Below are 16726 nucleotides of genomic sequence, written 5' to 3' on the forward strand. Positions count from 1 at the left end.
GTAAATAACCACTTTGCTCTTTACTACTGGTGTATTGTCTGGAGAAGAATTACTTCTGTTTTCTCTTCTTGGAGTACAGCTGTGCTAATTAATGTTAAGACTCCCTGGAAGATGACCTGCTTCATGCTAAGCTCAACTTCCTGGTGTGTCAGCCTGAGTTTACCCTTCATCACACTGTCCTCCAGCAGTCTTCATGGCTTTTGTGCTACGGCTGCCTCCAAGCTCCTGTGGTGTGAGAGAGCGAGCTCAGTGCTGCCTTGACAAGGCCGTGGACACTGACTGTGCTGATGCTTGTCTGGACAGTGGGTCCTGAAACCCACTCAGACAGCCTGCTTTGTTTTTGTTATTATTTGGTCAAATTTTATAAAGTTGATATTTTTATTTTAAATTTTGTCTGCAATGATTTCCTAAAAAGAATAATTTAGAAATAGAAGAAAAGAGACATTCCAGTTTCTGTTCACAGTTACTATTCTGGGAATGTTCTATAAGTGATACTTCATGTAATATTGCTTATAATATTTATCAGTCTGTATGCAGACACTGAGTAGCATCCATCATAAAGTTATAGAATATTCAGCTGAAACTACTGAATATGGAGACAAAATAAAAGTTGAAAGCCTCAGTTATCAGTTATCCAGCCGGTTATAGCCTTCTAGAATCTTTGTAAATACTCTTCAGATAAGGTCACAGGTGTGTAGAGAATGAGGTACATGCTTGGATTCCTCCAGTCCCCGCTGTCCATAGTGAATATATTGCCAGTGTTGATCCTACTTTAGCCTTTTCATTCCCTCTTTGCCAGTATATTTAAGAGAAGCACTGTTCTCTCTGTAAAATCATTTTCTTTCTTTGGCTCCTCTCTAGAGAATTAGACAGTGTTTTTCAAACCTAGTTACAAATTGGACTGTAAGGTTGTTTTAAGAATAATATTTATGATTAAGATATAAGCAGTGGTCTCTACTTGGTTTATCTCCATGACAGCAGAAGCCACGGCAGCGAAGCCCTGGTAACTGTTGGAGTACATAGGTTTGGGCTTCCAGTGCAAGTCTTCTGCATCCTTAAATTTTCCATGGTTATTCTGGTTTCCACCTAGATATCTAGACTGCAGCCCAGAATAACCATCCTTAGCATGTTTGCAGTATGCACAGAAAAGAGATTTCTACCTGACTGAGTTGCCAGAAATGGCAGAATCTTTTTCCAGAGCGTATTTCATACTGTGTTTCTAAGTATGCGTATGGTGAGGCTTCAGAGCACACATTTCCTGCTGGACATGGTGACTCGTGCCAACACTCAGGAAACTGAGGCAGGAGGATTGCCACAAGGTCCAGGCTGGCCTGGGCTATATAGTGAGGTCTAGGCTTGCCTGATTCAAAAAAAAAAAAGCAATCATCTTAGTATGTTACAGCAAGACCTATTCCTTTTAGTAAGAAGGGTTATGGGTTCAATGTAAATAGTGCCTGCTTTTTCTGTGTTAACTTAAGGGAATACGGGGAGCTCCCTGGCAAGAAGCTGAAGGGGATCCAAGTGTGAAACTCCATAAATTCAAGGCTTGGTTGAGTGTGCCATCTGACTGACAGCCACACTGTGTGCTGACCATAAGGTCCAGATAGCTTACTCTTCACAGAGGAGGTTCCATCTAAACCAAACCAAATCATTGGAGCGTACAGAGGAACTCAGAGCTCGGCAAAGGGTGCTGCTGTCACAAGCACCATGTGCTGCATGCAGGTCTCTGCTGCGCTCAGTCTACCCTGGGTAAGCCCCACACTCACTGACAGTGAGAGATGACACATGGAGTGTCCCTTGTTACTCAGTATACAGAGATTCTAACTGGACTTTAAAATAGTAGCATGTCAGTCCTTTGGAGTCCATTCTCCTAGCTTTTCTAGAGGATATAACCTCGGATATTTTCTTAGCTGTGTGATATAACTAGTTACCTTACTTGTTTTACCCTACTTTCTCTCCATCCCACAACTCCTGCTGAGTATGAATGGCTGTTGCTTGGGGTACTCCTGAAATCATTGATAAAATTGTTGGTGATAATGTACCCAACTAATAAATACTTTATACCATATTCTGTAAATGCACTTAAGCTAGGAAATAGACATAGAAAAAAAAATCAAAGAGTTCTGTTTCAAATGGGAATACCTGATATCCTAAGTCTGTTGACTTTCTATGAGAAATAAAAGTCCTTGAACACCAGAAATGTTAATATTTAGTTTCAGTTTAACATACATCATCACTGTCCTCACAGGGTTGTTATCAGATGTTCAAACTATGCTTAATTTTTGACTTGTATGTGTGTGTGTGTGTGTGTGTGTGTATGTGTGTGTTTTCATAGAGAAGAGCAGTTGTGGTATGAACTAACATCTCCACAAAAAAAAAAAAAATGAAAAATGTGATACTGTAGTATTTACTAACATGTGTGTTACTTAGTTCTGTCCCTGGGCCCTGAGAATCTCAAGATTGGACATCAGAAGTAGCAGTTCTCTTAGCACTGTCTGCCCATGCTTGCCATTTCTGATTTAGTATGTTGGCATTGACATATACCCATCATTTATCCGGGAGACTTAATAACTGCCTGCATTTTGTTAGCAGTAACTGTGGTACCAGAACTGTCTTACCAGCCAAGCTTGTGCACTTCTGGTATCCCAGCACCCGAGGTATTGGCAGAGGCAAAGGCAGAGGCTTGCAGAGGATCACGGGTTTGAAACCAGCTTGGGCTGGCTACACAGTGAGTTTGAGACAAGCCTGAACTACAGAGTGAGAGCTTGTCTCAGAGTTTGGGTGCAGTCATGTTAGAGTGTTGGATGTCTGCTGAATGGTAAGGAGACTGGTCTGGGAGGAAACAGCGTGAACAACGTGGACTTGCTGCTCTAAGTAACAGGTCATTGCATTGCCTTGCAGATGACTTGCTATATGGATTCTTTGCTTGAAAAATCACAATATTTACCTCTTGATATATTCATGGTTTCCACAACTCTTCTATAATACCTCTTAATTTCCTCTATTAGAAAGTATTTTGTTCTTGTTAAACAAGGCCCTAAAAGCATTGATCATAAGAAATAGAGAATATGTATTAGGAACAGCTTGTATTAATGTGTTCTGAACAGAAACAGAACAATTCATCATTGATATTTTAATAAATAAAGTTTCCAAATGATCTCATTAAGCATTCATGTTCTTTAGATGTAGACAATAAGAATGATCTTAAGGAAAGTTGTCCTTTCTTCTAGCTTATGTCTTTTAGTTGACAGTGCATTACAATAAAACAATTACTTAAATAATGAAAAGTTGCCGTGCTTTAATTGAGGTTATTGCCTCTTTAGTTTTTTTATACCCGTAATGACAAAGATAGTTCCAAAATTGTGGAAATTTCTTACTAGCTTATGGTAATGGAAAAAGGGGTTTTGTATTTCCTTGAGTGTAGGTAAAGATGTACTTTGAAATACCTCATGTAAACCTGCTAATTTTATCTTGTACGTGGGGCACTAAGTACTGGACACTGCAGGTACATAGTCACCCTTCAGAGACTCTTGTCTGTTTCATAACTTGCCTTTATTTTTAAAATCAGTTTTCAAAGATTTAAACATGATTAGGTCCTGTAGAGAAGTGATCAAGAAACTAAGCTTTGGCGAGCAGTGGTGGTGCACACCTCTAATCCCAGCACTTGGGAGGCAGTGGTGGTGCACACCTCTAATCCCAGCACTTGGGAGGCAGTGGTGGTGCACACCTCTAATCCCAGCACTTGGGAGGCAGTGGTGGTGCACACCTTTAATCCCAGCACTTGGGAGGCAGTGGTGGCGCACACCTTTAATCCCAGCACTTGGGAGGCAGAGGCAGGCAGATTTTTGAGGCCAGTTTGGTCTACAGAGTGAGTTCAGGACAGCCAGGACTACATAGAGAAACTCTGTCTCGAAAAACCAAGGGAAAAAAAAAAGATACTAAGCTTTAGGGCTGATGTCCTCATCTTTGACATCCATGGCCATGGGTTTTATTCTCCGTGCCTTGTCTTGGTCTTGTATGAAGTAAGAAGATGTATACATATGCAAAGCTAGTTATGTGGTACACATAAATTTGTGCCCATTTATATGATTTTTATCAATATGTTTACCATAAAAGTATGATGGCAATAACATCTGAGAACTGATGTACTAAAACAAGCCATGGAGTAACAGCCTCTGGGCTCTGATTCCCATCCTCACTATGTATTCAAAGTGCTGTTCAAGCAACTTTACATTGAGCAGCATTTGATTTCATGCTGTCTTGGAACCAGGAACACAGTAATGAAAGACAGCGGGCTTCTAGGAGCCTAATTTTGTTGGACAAAACTACTAAGTGACCATTGTACACTAGAGAGTAATATGCTGTAGAGAGATGAGAATAGATGATTCATAGCTGCAGAGAAAGTGGGTAAAGGGATGTATACAGTAGACAAAGCGAGAGAGTTGGCCTTCACTGTCTGGAGAGGCGAGCAAGCAACAGATTATGCAGTGTTTGTATGTCTGTAATGAGAGGATTTTAAAGGACAATCATGCTTACATTTCTGATTGGGGATGGTGAGACAAGGCAGGAAGGTCTGTGAAGAAATCTGTAGTAAAGAGAAATCTAAAGTAAAGAGAAGATGGTGGCAGGAGAACCGGCAAACTCAGGAAGGAAAGTCAGTCTATCTCATCAGCCATCTTTGTAGAAAAGGGTAGAGAGGGACCAGGACAACTCATTATACTTTTTATGTATTTTGAAAGGTTGACTCTACCCAGGAAAAATCCGATTATGCCAGGAGTGAGTATTCCTACGGAACTTTGCAGGTGAATTGATTTGGGGAGATGGGGCAGGCCAGAATAGTGTTGAGAACAAAGCCAGACAGGAATAAGGGGCAGTTGCTTCAGGGTCACAGTGCCTCAGGGCTGACTTGTTGGAGAGTGAGTTGGACCTCTCTCCAGGCCCCATTGCCTTAGTTTCTGTTGGTTTGACCTTTGCTTAGTAAGTGCCAACACACGCCCTGAAACTCTCTGGAGAGTTTTGTCTTGTGTTCACTTCCCATACCCTTTGTTGTGCCTGACCTCAGATCTTAACAACAAAACTAAAGGCACTGTTTGATCACATACGTGAGCACCTGTGATTCTGAGGATGACTGTTGTTAAGATAGGTTGTGTTCTTCCCTGTAGAAGGACCAGAAGGCTACAGGTTGCTGCTTTGTGATGGACAGAAAGAAAAGACTGGTAAAAGCTTTCTTGGAGGAGTAGCAACCTCAGGGTAGCATATGAGTCAAGAAGGTGGCCTACAGACAGTTGTCTTTCTGTGCATCCATGGCAAAACCACAGCAGGTTTTCTTCAGAGGGCAAGAAGCATCACATCACAGGCCTATGGAAACAGTAGAAACTTAACCCTGAGAGTATCCCTACATGACAAAAGGCCTACATAAAATGCCTAAAAATGTTTTTCTTCAGTACTTAATGCTAATATAAAACTTAAAAATTCTGTTGAATACTGCTTTAGCTGTACTAGTAATATTTTCTGTGAGCTGTTGAATTCACTATTTTATGGAATAAAAGAATTCAGACAAAAATGCCTTCTCAAAAAAGTGAATTTGAGTTTTTAGTATTGCTGATTTACTTGGTCCTCTAGGAGCTGAGTGACCAAAACATTAACTGAACAGTGGCTGCAAAGTGTTGGCCATAGTGTAAACCTACTTCAGGAAAATGCCAAAGAACTAAAGAACTGTGTATCATGAGCCTTTGGTAGCTCATTAATGCCTGGTATGTATAGTGTTAGGCCAGATGTAGTGGCAGACACCTTCAGACTCAACACTCTGGGGCCAGCAGAGGTTGATCTCTTGAATTTGAGATGAGCCTAGTCTACATAGCCAATTAATTCCAGACCCCATCCCATTCCACCTCCAACCCCAACCCCTAAAAACAAAAGTGTTAATGCTAAGGCTATTTACTACCCAGATCCTCTACATCAAGAATGGCAAATAGCATGTAATTCACCTGTTAGAACACGAAAGCCACAGACCACCCTAGACTGTCCACACAAATCCATCTTATGTCATTAATTTGACAGTCTTCCACTGATACATGATTAACTTGTTTTTGTCTTTGGAATTTGGCACTGGGTCTGTTTTCAGTGCTCAACAGTTAAATAACCATTGGTGGTTGTCCTGGAAAGCACGGGTTCAGGTAACTCTACCTCAGGAATCTTTAATATATGATCATTTTTGTGCCTGGATATTTTTGAAGCCTTGTGAAGACACTGACCACATTTGGAGTTGGTTTGGTTTTACATCTAATCTGTATTGGAATTAGAAATAGTGTCAACTTTTTCAGCAAAAGGAACTGGAGAAACCATAGGAGAATTCAGGCCCTCAGGTGCATTCACAGACAACTCTGGCCTTATTGTGGCTGCAGCTTTTGGAGGTGGTGGGCAGACTTTGGTTAGCTGGTCTGCACACAGGAGCTGAAGGGCTTATGAAGTCTGATCAACCAGAGTTGTTTGTGAGCCTATTTTAGATACATCACCTGTCTCAGGTTCTGCCTGAGCATTTTCCTGACCATTTATTTGTAGTTGACTTTCTACCATGTTGGTGCTTAGTGCTCTTAAGGCTTATCCATAAAACACTCATTTGCACTCATAGGCTAGCTTGAAGGGCAGTCTGGAGGTGGTGGGTCTAAGTATTCTTGAAGCCACTGCCCAGCTTGCCTAGGAGTCTTGTGCTCCAGTGTTATGAAGAATGGAGTTGTGTCAAGTTGAACCGTGTCCTAGGAAGAGGCATGTTAAACTATTATTTCTTTTTGATTCCTATGAGTCAGTCATTTCTCAAAACTTGTATTAGATCAATTCAAGAGGCACAAAGGCAGCTTTTTTAAACCTGTTAAGGCCTCAACTATCCCCATGGACTCCTGGATGATCATGGGTATCCATACTCGGGAATGAGCCCGAGAGACCTCATCCTGCACAGCCAGGCTCCTCACAGCTTTTCTGCTGTTCTTCTTTTTGGTCATATTTCTCATGCTGAATGATGAGAAAACTGCTCTTAGTGATGTTATAAATTCTTACCCTCTTTGGTTAACTGACTGGCTAGGGCTCTGACTTTGATTTTGCACAGCCAAGCTTAGTAGATTCCTCCAAGCTTTTTTTTTTTTTTTTGCCTCCAGAGCTTGGCACTCAGGACAAAATCAAGTCCTTTTGCTTTCAGGCTTTTGTCGTCTTCAAATTTAATAAACTCAGCTTTGACCTTCAGGACAGAACACTGACATCTGTCCCTTCATCCTGAAGCAGTGACTCCAGTGTATCAGTTGCCAAAAGCAACCAGAACACAAGCAGTTACCAGAAATGACAACCAGAGTAGTCAAAATTAGTATCCATAGCTGGCCTAGTAGCACACACCCATAGTCCCAGCACTTAAGGAATAAAGGTAGGAGGATCAGTAGTTTTAAGGTCATCCTTTCTACATAGCCAGAGGCCAGCTTGGGCTACACCAGACCCTGTCTCCCCAAAAATATTCCAGTGAGATGGAAAAGCTGCCTCAGTATGCCTAATTCATAGATGAATCCTCAGCTCTCATCCTACAGAGGAGAGTGTAAGGCTCTGTTGATAGGGGATAGATAAGGAGTTGATATTCACCGTAACAAGCATTAAGAAAAGTGGGGGGGGGGCATGGTTGCACAAGCCTATAATTCCAGCCCTCAGAAATCTAAGAATGGTTGCTGTGAGTTTGAGACTGACCTCAGCTCCATAGTGAATGCCAGGCCAGCTAAAGGCATGACAAGACTGTCTTAGCAACAGGGTTGAAACCGTCCTCAGGTTTTTTTTGAAGAAGTTGAGGAGCGGCTGTTGCATAGGACAGTGGTCTCATATGTTGAGCCAAACTGATGTACAAGTGAGAACCAGTGTGAGCCCTATAGGTGCAGGTGCAGGAGAGTGAGGCAGGTTTATTGGCCCTGTTTCTTCATCAAGCACAATGGTATGTCCTAATCAAGCTATTTCTTTCTTACATATAACAGAAATACCCATGGGAAACCACACTTAGGGAATTGGACAGAAATGGTACCTGTGTGGCTTATCTCCACAACCAAACCTGTTGAAACAGAATATTTCCATCACCCAGGTCACCCCAGGTCCCTTGAGTCAGTTCCCATCCATCCATCCTCAGCCCTAAGCCATGCCTGTCTGCTTCATCTTGCTGTGTAGTAGATAAAAGCAGTTAGTATGGCTTTAATTTGGGTGTGATTCCATACAGCATGCTTCTGTGAAAAGCATCCATGTTACTTGAGTCAGTTTTCTTCAGAGAGTAGTATTCTGTTACATGAATATATCCTATTGGTGTGGGCATCAGCTGTTTTTAGTTTGGGATAGTATAAATAAAATGCTTGTGAACATTTATATACAATGAGTGTGAACATATAACTTCATTTCTCTTCAATAAATACTGGTGTTTAAAAATTGTTGAGTTGTGTGGTACTTGATGTTTTAAGATTCTGCCAAATTGTGGCAAAGTGATTGTTCTGTTTCACTTCCCACCAGCACCATTCCTGTGATCCAGCCTTCAATACATACTAGGAGTTCAGAGCCAGCCTCAGCTACGTATCAGGTTTGAGGTCCTTTCCAAAAACAAACAAAACTTTTCTCCCATCTACTCTTTCCCAGCCTGAGGACCTCTCTGACCATCATGCTTTCTATAGATCTGCCAGTCAATTTAGCCCATGTCAGTCGACTCCAGTATGTACCTTAAATGTCACCCATGTTTAGTACAGATTAGCCATTCTTATTTTAGTGAATAGTTTAGTGTGTGTTGTTATGACACATTTTTATATGTCCGCTAGTTGGAAGAATGTTTATCATTTCTACTTCTGTGGATGGCTGTTTTGAAGAATACCGCTTTGAACATCTACTCTCTAGTCTTTCTGTGGATTGGTTTCTAGTAGGTATTGAAGAGTGGAATTGTTGGATCATGTGCTTGCAGTTCCCTCCCTCTGTTGGTTTCATTGTCTACACCTTTAGATTCCTAGCTATACTGTTCCCTCCAACCGGTCAGTTTCTTGTCCTTGGGCTGGTGAGCACATTGGCTTCCCCTGATTTTGTATCCTTAAATCAACAGTTTCCAACACTGACCGACACAATGTTTCAGATTATTCCCAGTCTGTTTGGTCCTCCCAGCTGGTTCCACCCTGGTACTTTGCCTCAGAACCTTCTCTGTTGTGTGCTTTTCATCAGTTTCCAAGACGTGACAATGCTTGGGGGTGGGATGTGTGGTCATTGGGCTGTTGAGTTTTAATTGGCTCTTCTGTCTTACTAAGTTGTACAGGGAGTAGAAATCTTTTTTTAGCTGATTTGTAAAATGCTAGCTAGTCTATGGTTTGTAGTGGGTTTGGTCTAATGCTGCTTGTATTATGTTAATTTGGGTCCCCAAAATTGCACAAGAATCCCCACATTCATTTGTAAGATTCTGAGGGACCTTGCCCCTAGTTGGTTTTGATTGGTAAATAAAGTTGCCAGCAGTCAGTGGCTGGGCAGGGCAGACAGAGGTAAGACTTTTAATATTCCCGGGCAAGGGATCAAGAAGGAGGAAGAAAGAGGGAGATCCACCATGCCAGGAGAAGGCAGAAAGGAGAAGATGCCATGCCACAGAAGCTGTGGGAGCCACAGAGCATAGCTGCCATGTAGGAGCCGGGGGAGAGTGGTCCCATGAGGGCTGCCCAACTGGGTCCAGGGCAGCAAAGATGGAATATAGATTTTAGTAAATAATAACTTGGGAATATCAGAGGAAGATGGATTAGCCACATGGAGGTTTGAGAAAGTGGCATATCAAAATATAAAGGCTGAGTGTGTGTGTCTTTCATTCAGGAACCCAGAATTGGGGTGGGTACAGCAACGCCAGGATCTATTTGAGTAGTAATTGGGCACTGCTCCTATGGCTAGTTTGTGGGGTACTCACTAGAGAAAACTGCCAGGATGAGGGTTTAAGCCAATAGAAAGTCTGTATTAGCCAGCTACATTGTATTCAGGATACCAGTGTAGCACTGAGCCTTTCTTGGGGTGAGCTTTTACACACAAAAACCATGAACTACATTGACATCAGTTAACAAGAACAGTTTTGCAGAAGGTAAAAAGCAAGGTTAGTACATTTTGAGACTTCCCCAGAACCATGTGGACTTTGATGGATTAGGTCTTTGTTTTAGTTTTGGCAGGTGGTGCAATCTACATGCTGAGTTTTACAGCCTGAATGGCACTTCCATCATGGAGTCAGTTGTGCTAAGGTCCAGGGATCCACAAAGGCATGAGGCTCTGTTATAGCCAGCCTCAGTGAAAATGTTATATTTTAATGCCATCAATTTATTAGTGTGTTCTTTTCCTAATGTCCTGCTTTTTATCCTAAGAAATTCTTACCTAATACAAAGCCACAGGGTTTTTTATTTAGTTTTGTTTTGTTTTGTTTGGGGGGGGGGACAGGGGGCATTGTTTTTTGTTTTTTTTTCTTCTGTAGCTTCTATATTTAGGTCTATGATGCAGTTGGAATCCATTGTATACTGTGTGACAGTAAGGGTGTAGGTTTGTGTTTCCCCATATGACACTCCAGCTTGTTCCAGATAATCTGTTAATGATGAATGTATTTTCTATGGAACTAATGGACATCTTCACTGAAGATCAGGTTTTTTTTCTTTTCGTCTTTCTCGTCCTCGTGGTCTGCTGTGCTCATGCTAATGTGTTCCAGGCTTGATTGCTGTTGAGTTAGGCTGACTAAAGCCATCACCTTCAGTTTTGAAGTCTTTGCTAGGCATAGAATTATGAATTGTGTTTTCTGTTTGCTCTGTTTTCTTCCAGTATTTTGAAGTTTCTAACAACTCCATTCTCTTTTGTCTTAGCAGTACCATAATAAGAGTGCATGTGCATATAAAATGCACCATCTGCAAATGTGCATGACATGTTTTGGTCTATAAAGTCATGCAACAACCGCTTTCATCATGTAACCCCATCACTCCAGGAAGGAACTGCATACGCTTATCTAGATATCTAGATATGTTGGTTTATTTGTTGGTTGGTTGGTTTTTTGGTTGGTTTGTTGGTTGGTTTTTTGGTTATTGTTTTTGTTTTTGTTTTTGTTTTTTTCTGGTTTTTTTGAGACAGAGTTTCTCTGTATAGCCCTGGCTATCATGGAACTCACTCTGTAGACGAGTCTGGCCTCGAACTCAGAAGTCTGTCTGCCTCTGCCTCCCAAGTGCTGGGATTAAAGGAGTGTACCACCACTGCCTGGCTGGTTGGTTGTTTTTTTGAGATAGGGTTTCTCTGTGTAGCCTTGGCTGTCTTGGAACTCGCTCTGTAGAGCAGGCTAGCCTTGAACTCAGAGATCTGCCTGCCTCTACTTCCCCAGTGCTAGGAATAAAGGGGTGAAAATCACCACTGCCCTGGTGAAAATCCATGTTCTTTAACAGTCACTCTTACCTGCTGCTGCTCCTTGTGCCCAGGAACTCCCAGTAATCAACCTGTTATCTGCCTGTTGTACACATTTCAGCAATGGAAGTGGACAGTGTGTGCAGACTTTGTGTCTTATTCCTTTCACTTAGCCATCAGGTTTTCAGGTCATCTATAGTACCATGAGTGATTTCTTTTGTGCAGATTAGCATTCTGTCCTATGGATAGTCTTTATCTTCTTGATGTCCTCTGGTGTTTCCACTCTGGAGATTATGAACAAGGTCGCCATTCACATTAGTGTGCCTTTGCGTGAATATGAGTTTTAATTCCTTCTGGTCTACAGTTCATCCAGCAGCTCTGAGGCTGGGGATTGCTTGCCTCTGTCTTGTCTGTCCATGGTTATTGCGTTGCCCTTTGTCTTTTCATGAGCTTATTGGCCACTTGTACTTCTAGAAGCAGATTGTTCAAAGCCTTTACTCCTTTTAAAATTAATTTTCTGTTACTGAGTTCTGCATACTAGCCTATAGTCAGATATGTGATTTGTAAATGGTCTACCATCCTGAGAGGTGCCTTTTCATTGCTTTTGACTCTTGCAGTCTTGATTTTGATTAAGTTCTTGCTTACTTGCATATCAAGTGTATCTAAGAAACCATTGCCTGGAACTGGGGAGATGGTCTAGTTGATAACATACTTGACACCCAAGAGGAAGCCCTGACTTGAGATCCCCAGCATCCACATAAAATGCCAGCCATTGCAACCTGTTGTCCAGGGCTTCCAGTACTGTGGAGATGGAGACCCTGGGAGCTCATAGCCATCCAGACAATTTGGAAGAATTGATGAGCTCCAAGTTCAGTGAGTAAGTCCATCTCTACAAGTAAGATGAGAGTGATTGAATCAACTTCTGGCCTCCATCCGTGCCTGAGGGAAGGAGCCTTGCTTAGTGCAGCCCACCTCAGACCTGACCGTTGTCCTTGTATCCCACGAGGGATTTGGTGGCTGGACACACTAAAAGAAAGTTAGAACAGACCTGTTGTAGGAATGAGAGTACCTGCCAGATGGCCTTAGGCCACTTGCTTCTCTACTCAGGGTCACTGGATAGGTTCTCTCTATCCCCTATTCTTATCCACACAAAGTGTTTTTTTCATCTTGGAGTGTTTGAGAATCCTAAAGTGAAGAGAAATGTATAAACTTAGAGTGAGCTGGGTTATACCAGAGCTAGGGAGGCAGAGACAAGTGAACCCCTGGAGCTCACTTGGCCAGCCTGCCAAGCCCAATAGGAAAGCCAGGCCAGTGAAAGACCGTGATTCTAAAAATGAGGTGGGTTGCTTTAAAGGAATGTTTCCTAAGGTTAACACCCATGTGTACCCATATAGATGTCCACCACATACATATGGTACACACACATACAGAGAGAGGCAGAATAAAGGGTTTAGTTCATTTCATACTTCCACATCCCAGCCTGTCATTGACAGCATTCAAGGGAAGAACTGATGCAGAGGTCACAGAGGGATGCTGCTTACTGGATTGCTCCTCATAGCTTGCACAGCCTGCTTTCTTATACAACTCAGAACCATCTGCTCAGAGGTACCAACTACAGTGAGCCGGCCCCCTCCCATATTCATCGTTAACCAAGAAAATGTTCCCACAGACTTGCCTACAGGACAATCTAATGGGGGCATTTTCTCAATTGAGGTACCTCTTCCTAGATGACTCTAACGTGTCAGGTTGATGAAAAACCAAAAAGAACAATAGCTTTAATAATCTGTCCTTTGTTTCCAAATAAATTTTTCTACCTGCAAAATGATGGATATTTGTTACAGGAAGTTTTGAAAACGTAGGGAAGGCACAAAGAAAAAAATATTGATTGTGATCCCCCTTCTCATCTGGACAGACATTAGTTTCCTGTTAATTTCTTAGTATTTTTCCAGACTCTCTTTTGTGCATATATATTCTTGGAATTATATATAGTATTTCATAATCATTTCATCCCATTTATCATTTTTGCATAGCATTTAATTTCATAATTGTGCCATAATATTAGATATTTTTAATATTTTATAATCCCATTTAACAGTGCCATGGTTGAGTAACTCTTCTAAGTTTTGTAAATGTCTTATATAAGACTAAAATGAACATTGTTATCTAAAGTTCATGGGTCAAGCCAACAATTTCAATGCTGTTCCTCCACTGAGCCCAATCCTGTGTCTCAAGGCCAAGGCTTAGGCCCTTAGCATGACCTATAGACTCCATAGCACACAGGTATGGACACGCCCCCGTACTTCCTTCTCTAGCCCTTCAGTCTCCCTCCCTCACTTGCCTTCCTGTTCCAGGCTCTTCTGCCTATGATACTTCCTCCCCAGAATCCTTGTTTGCTTTGGCATGATTGTCACCTAATAGAGACACTCTTTAACCATCCAATATAAACACCAAACGTTGCCAGGCACATAGTTGTCACTCTGTGAACTAAACAATAGTAATACCAACATTGGCATTGTGAAAGGAGAGACTGTGGTATAAGAGAAACCACTGTTTTGAATGCTCAAGCAACCTTTCATATAATTTTATTCAACTAATATTTGGTCCAGAATTTTTTGCACCACCCATATGGAATGTCATCTGATCTATGGTTTTTTCATTGTTGCATAATTTTTGTTTTTGTTTCTAGAAAATGGGGTGTGGGGGGCTCATTACGAGCCTTGGGAACTGTCCTTGGCTTATTTTAAAAGTTTATATAGAATACTAGAAATGGCTTTCTGTGTCCTGGTTAGCCTACATGTCACAGACTGTGCCTTGGCTGAAAAGAGGTCATGCCAATATATGAAGCAGACTATTCTGGAAGTGTGGGTAAGATATATTACAGCAGGTACTGGCCAATTTCCTCTCCTGGGGGGCAGGGAGAATTCCTGGGGTGGGGGAAACAGCTAGTGTCTGCAAATCGGGGTAGAGAGTCTCAGAAGCAAGTAGATGTTTTTCACAGTAAGGACAGCACAAGCATGTGTTCCCACACTAGCAAGTTGTGCTCGAGTGGTTTCAAAAGAAGGATTTTGTGAATTTGAGGTTAGGCTATGTTCTTGTTTCCTTTCTGTAGCTGTGTTAAGAAACCCAACAAAAGCATGTTAGGAAAGAAGTGGGTTTATTTCAACTTACAATTTCAGTTACAGCCAGTCACTGTGGGCAAGTCAAGGCAAGAACTTCAAACAGCTAGCTACATCACAGCTATGGTCAGAGCAGCTCCCCAGTGCAGGGGTTCCAGGAATGTGCGGCCCTGCCCTCGCTTCTGTGCACGCACAGGTGCTAGGGATCCAATCACCCTCTGACTGACCTTTATAGTTGATTAAACTTTATGAGTATTTGAAAAATATGTGGGATTTTTAATGTTTACTTAGCTACAGATAAGTAACATTCTTTAATTATTCACTATATATTATGTTTTGTAATCTATCTTCTTGTTCCATGTAATTATCATTCATCCCTTTGACTTTTTTTTTTAAATATTTATTTATTCTATATAGGGGAGTACACTGTTTCTGTCTTCAGACACACCAGAAGAGGGCATCAGATCCCCTTGTAGATGGTTGTGAGCCAACATGTGGTTGCTGGGAATTGAACTCAGGTCAGTGCTCTTAACCACAGAGTCATCCCTCCAGCCCTCTTTTGACTTTTAAAGACTGTTCCGCGGTGACACGTGCCAGTCATTCCAGCTCTGGAAGCTGAGGCAGGAGGTTTGAGAGTCTGAGGCCTACCTTGACTATATAGTGAGTTCCTGTCTCAAAAAAATTTTTTTAACCAAAAATGTACCTGCTTTATTCATTTATGGTCACTGCCTAGCTCTCTGGGTAGAGTCAATATCTTCACGAATGTAACAATGCCTTCCGGTCTTCTGATTGTCTCTGCTGTGTAGCAGAGCACCTCAGCCTTAGTGCTTTCAGTGACAGTGGCCTTTGTGTTATTTCCACACTGGGCTGCAGGCTGCTTGCTCATCTTTTCTCCTCTCACTTCAGTTGGAGCCTGTGGTGATGCACAGGCTCAGGTGGGAGTTTCCTGAGCTTTCACCCTTGGCTGCTGGTTGATGTTGGTGGTCAGTGTGAAGCTCACTCAGCTGGAGATCTTTGCTAGAACTGTGAAGATTTGTGGTATTAACCTGATAGACTCTAGAATCACTTCTGGGTGTGCCTCTGGGAAAGTACCTTGATTGTGTTCATTGATGAGGGAAGACCCACTCACTGTGGGCAGCACCATTCTCTGGCTGGGATCCTGGACTACATACATGAAGAAAGAGCTGAACAGCAGCAAGCACGTAGTTTCCTCTGTTCCTGGCTGTGAGGCTCTGTGCCCAGCTGTTTCAAGTCCTGCTACCTTGATTCCTCAGTCATGAGGGACTGTAACTCAGATCTGTCAGCTAAAATGAACCCTTCTGTCCTTAATCTCCTTTGTTAGAGCATTTTATCATAAAAAGAGAAAAGAAACTTAGATGCATCCCAGTAGTGTGTCTGAGTGACAGCTTCCTTACTGCAGAGACTGGGCTTTCAGTGAGGTTTTCCCAAGAGAACAAGGCAAAAATGCTTGGATTTTATGACCTCAGCTCACAAGTCACACACAATCACTTCCACTCTATCAGTTTAGTGGCAAGGACACAAAGGTCCTCCTAGGTTCACAGGAAGAAGACAGGCCCACCAAACAAGAAAGGGTGTACAAAGTTAACCTATTAACAAAGCATGTGAGGTTCCCACAACACCCAGAGGAAGCTTCACTCCCAGGCTCTCTAACATGCCCAGGATCAGAGGTGAGGAGGACCCAACATCTGTCCCAACACTGGGAGTAACTGGGACCAGTGGGACCAGGCACACAGGAACTCTGCCAGGCCAGTGGCTCAGGTTGCTTCCTGCCTGTCTGGGCCAGCCGGTGCCCTGAGCAGACCTTGGGTGCAAACTCTGCAGTGAGTCCCACAACACCCAGAGGAAGCTGCTGCACTCCCAGGTGCTCTAACAAGCCCAGGATCACAGGATCCCAGAATCACAGGATCACAGAGACAGCTTGACTCTGAGGAGTTCTGACACAACCAGGATCACAGGAAGGACAGGCTCCAGTCAGATTTAGCAAGGGCAAGTAGCACTAGAGATAACCAGATGGTGCGGGGCAAGCGTAAGAAAATAAGCAACACAAACCAGGGTCACTTGGCATCATCAGAACCCAATTCTCCCACCATTGCAAGTCCTGGACACACCATCACACCGGAAATGCAAGATTCAGAAATAAAAATCACTTCTCATGATGATGATACAGGACTTTAAGAAAGACATAAATAGCACCCTCAAAGAAA

This window comes from Mastomys coucha, unplaced genomic scaffold, assembly GCF_008632895.1.
Source record: "Mastomys coucha isolate ucsf_1 unplaced genomic scaffold, UCSF_Mcou_1 pScaffold20, whole genome shotgun sequence".
Taxonomy (NCBI): domain Eukaryota; kingdom Metazoa; phylum Chordata; class Mammalia; order Rodentia; family Muridae; genus Mastomys; species Mastomys coucha.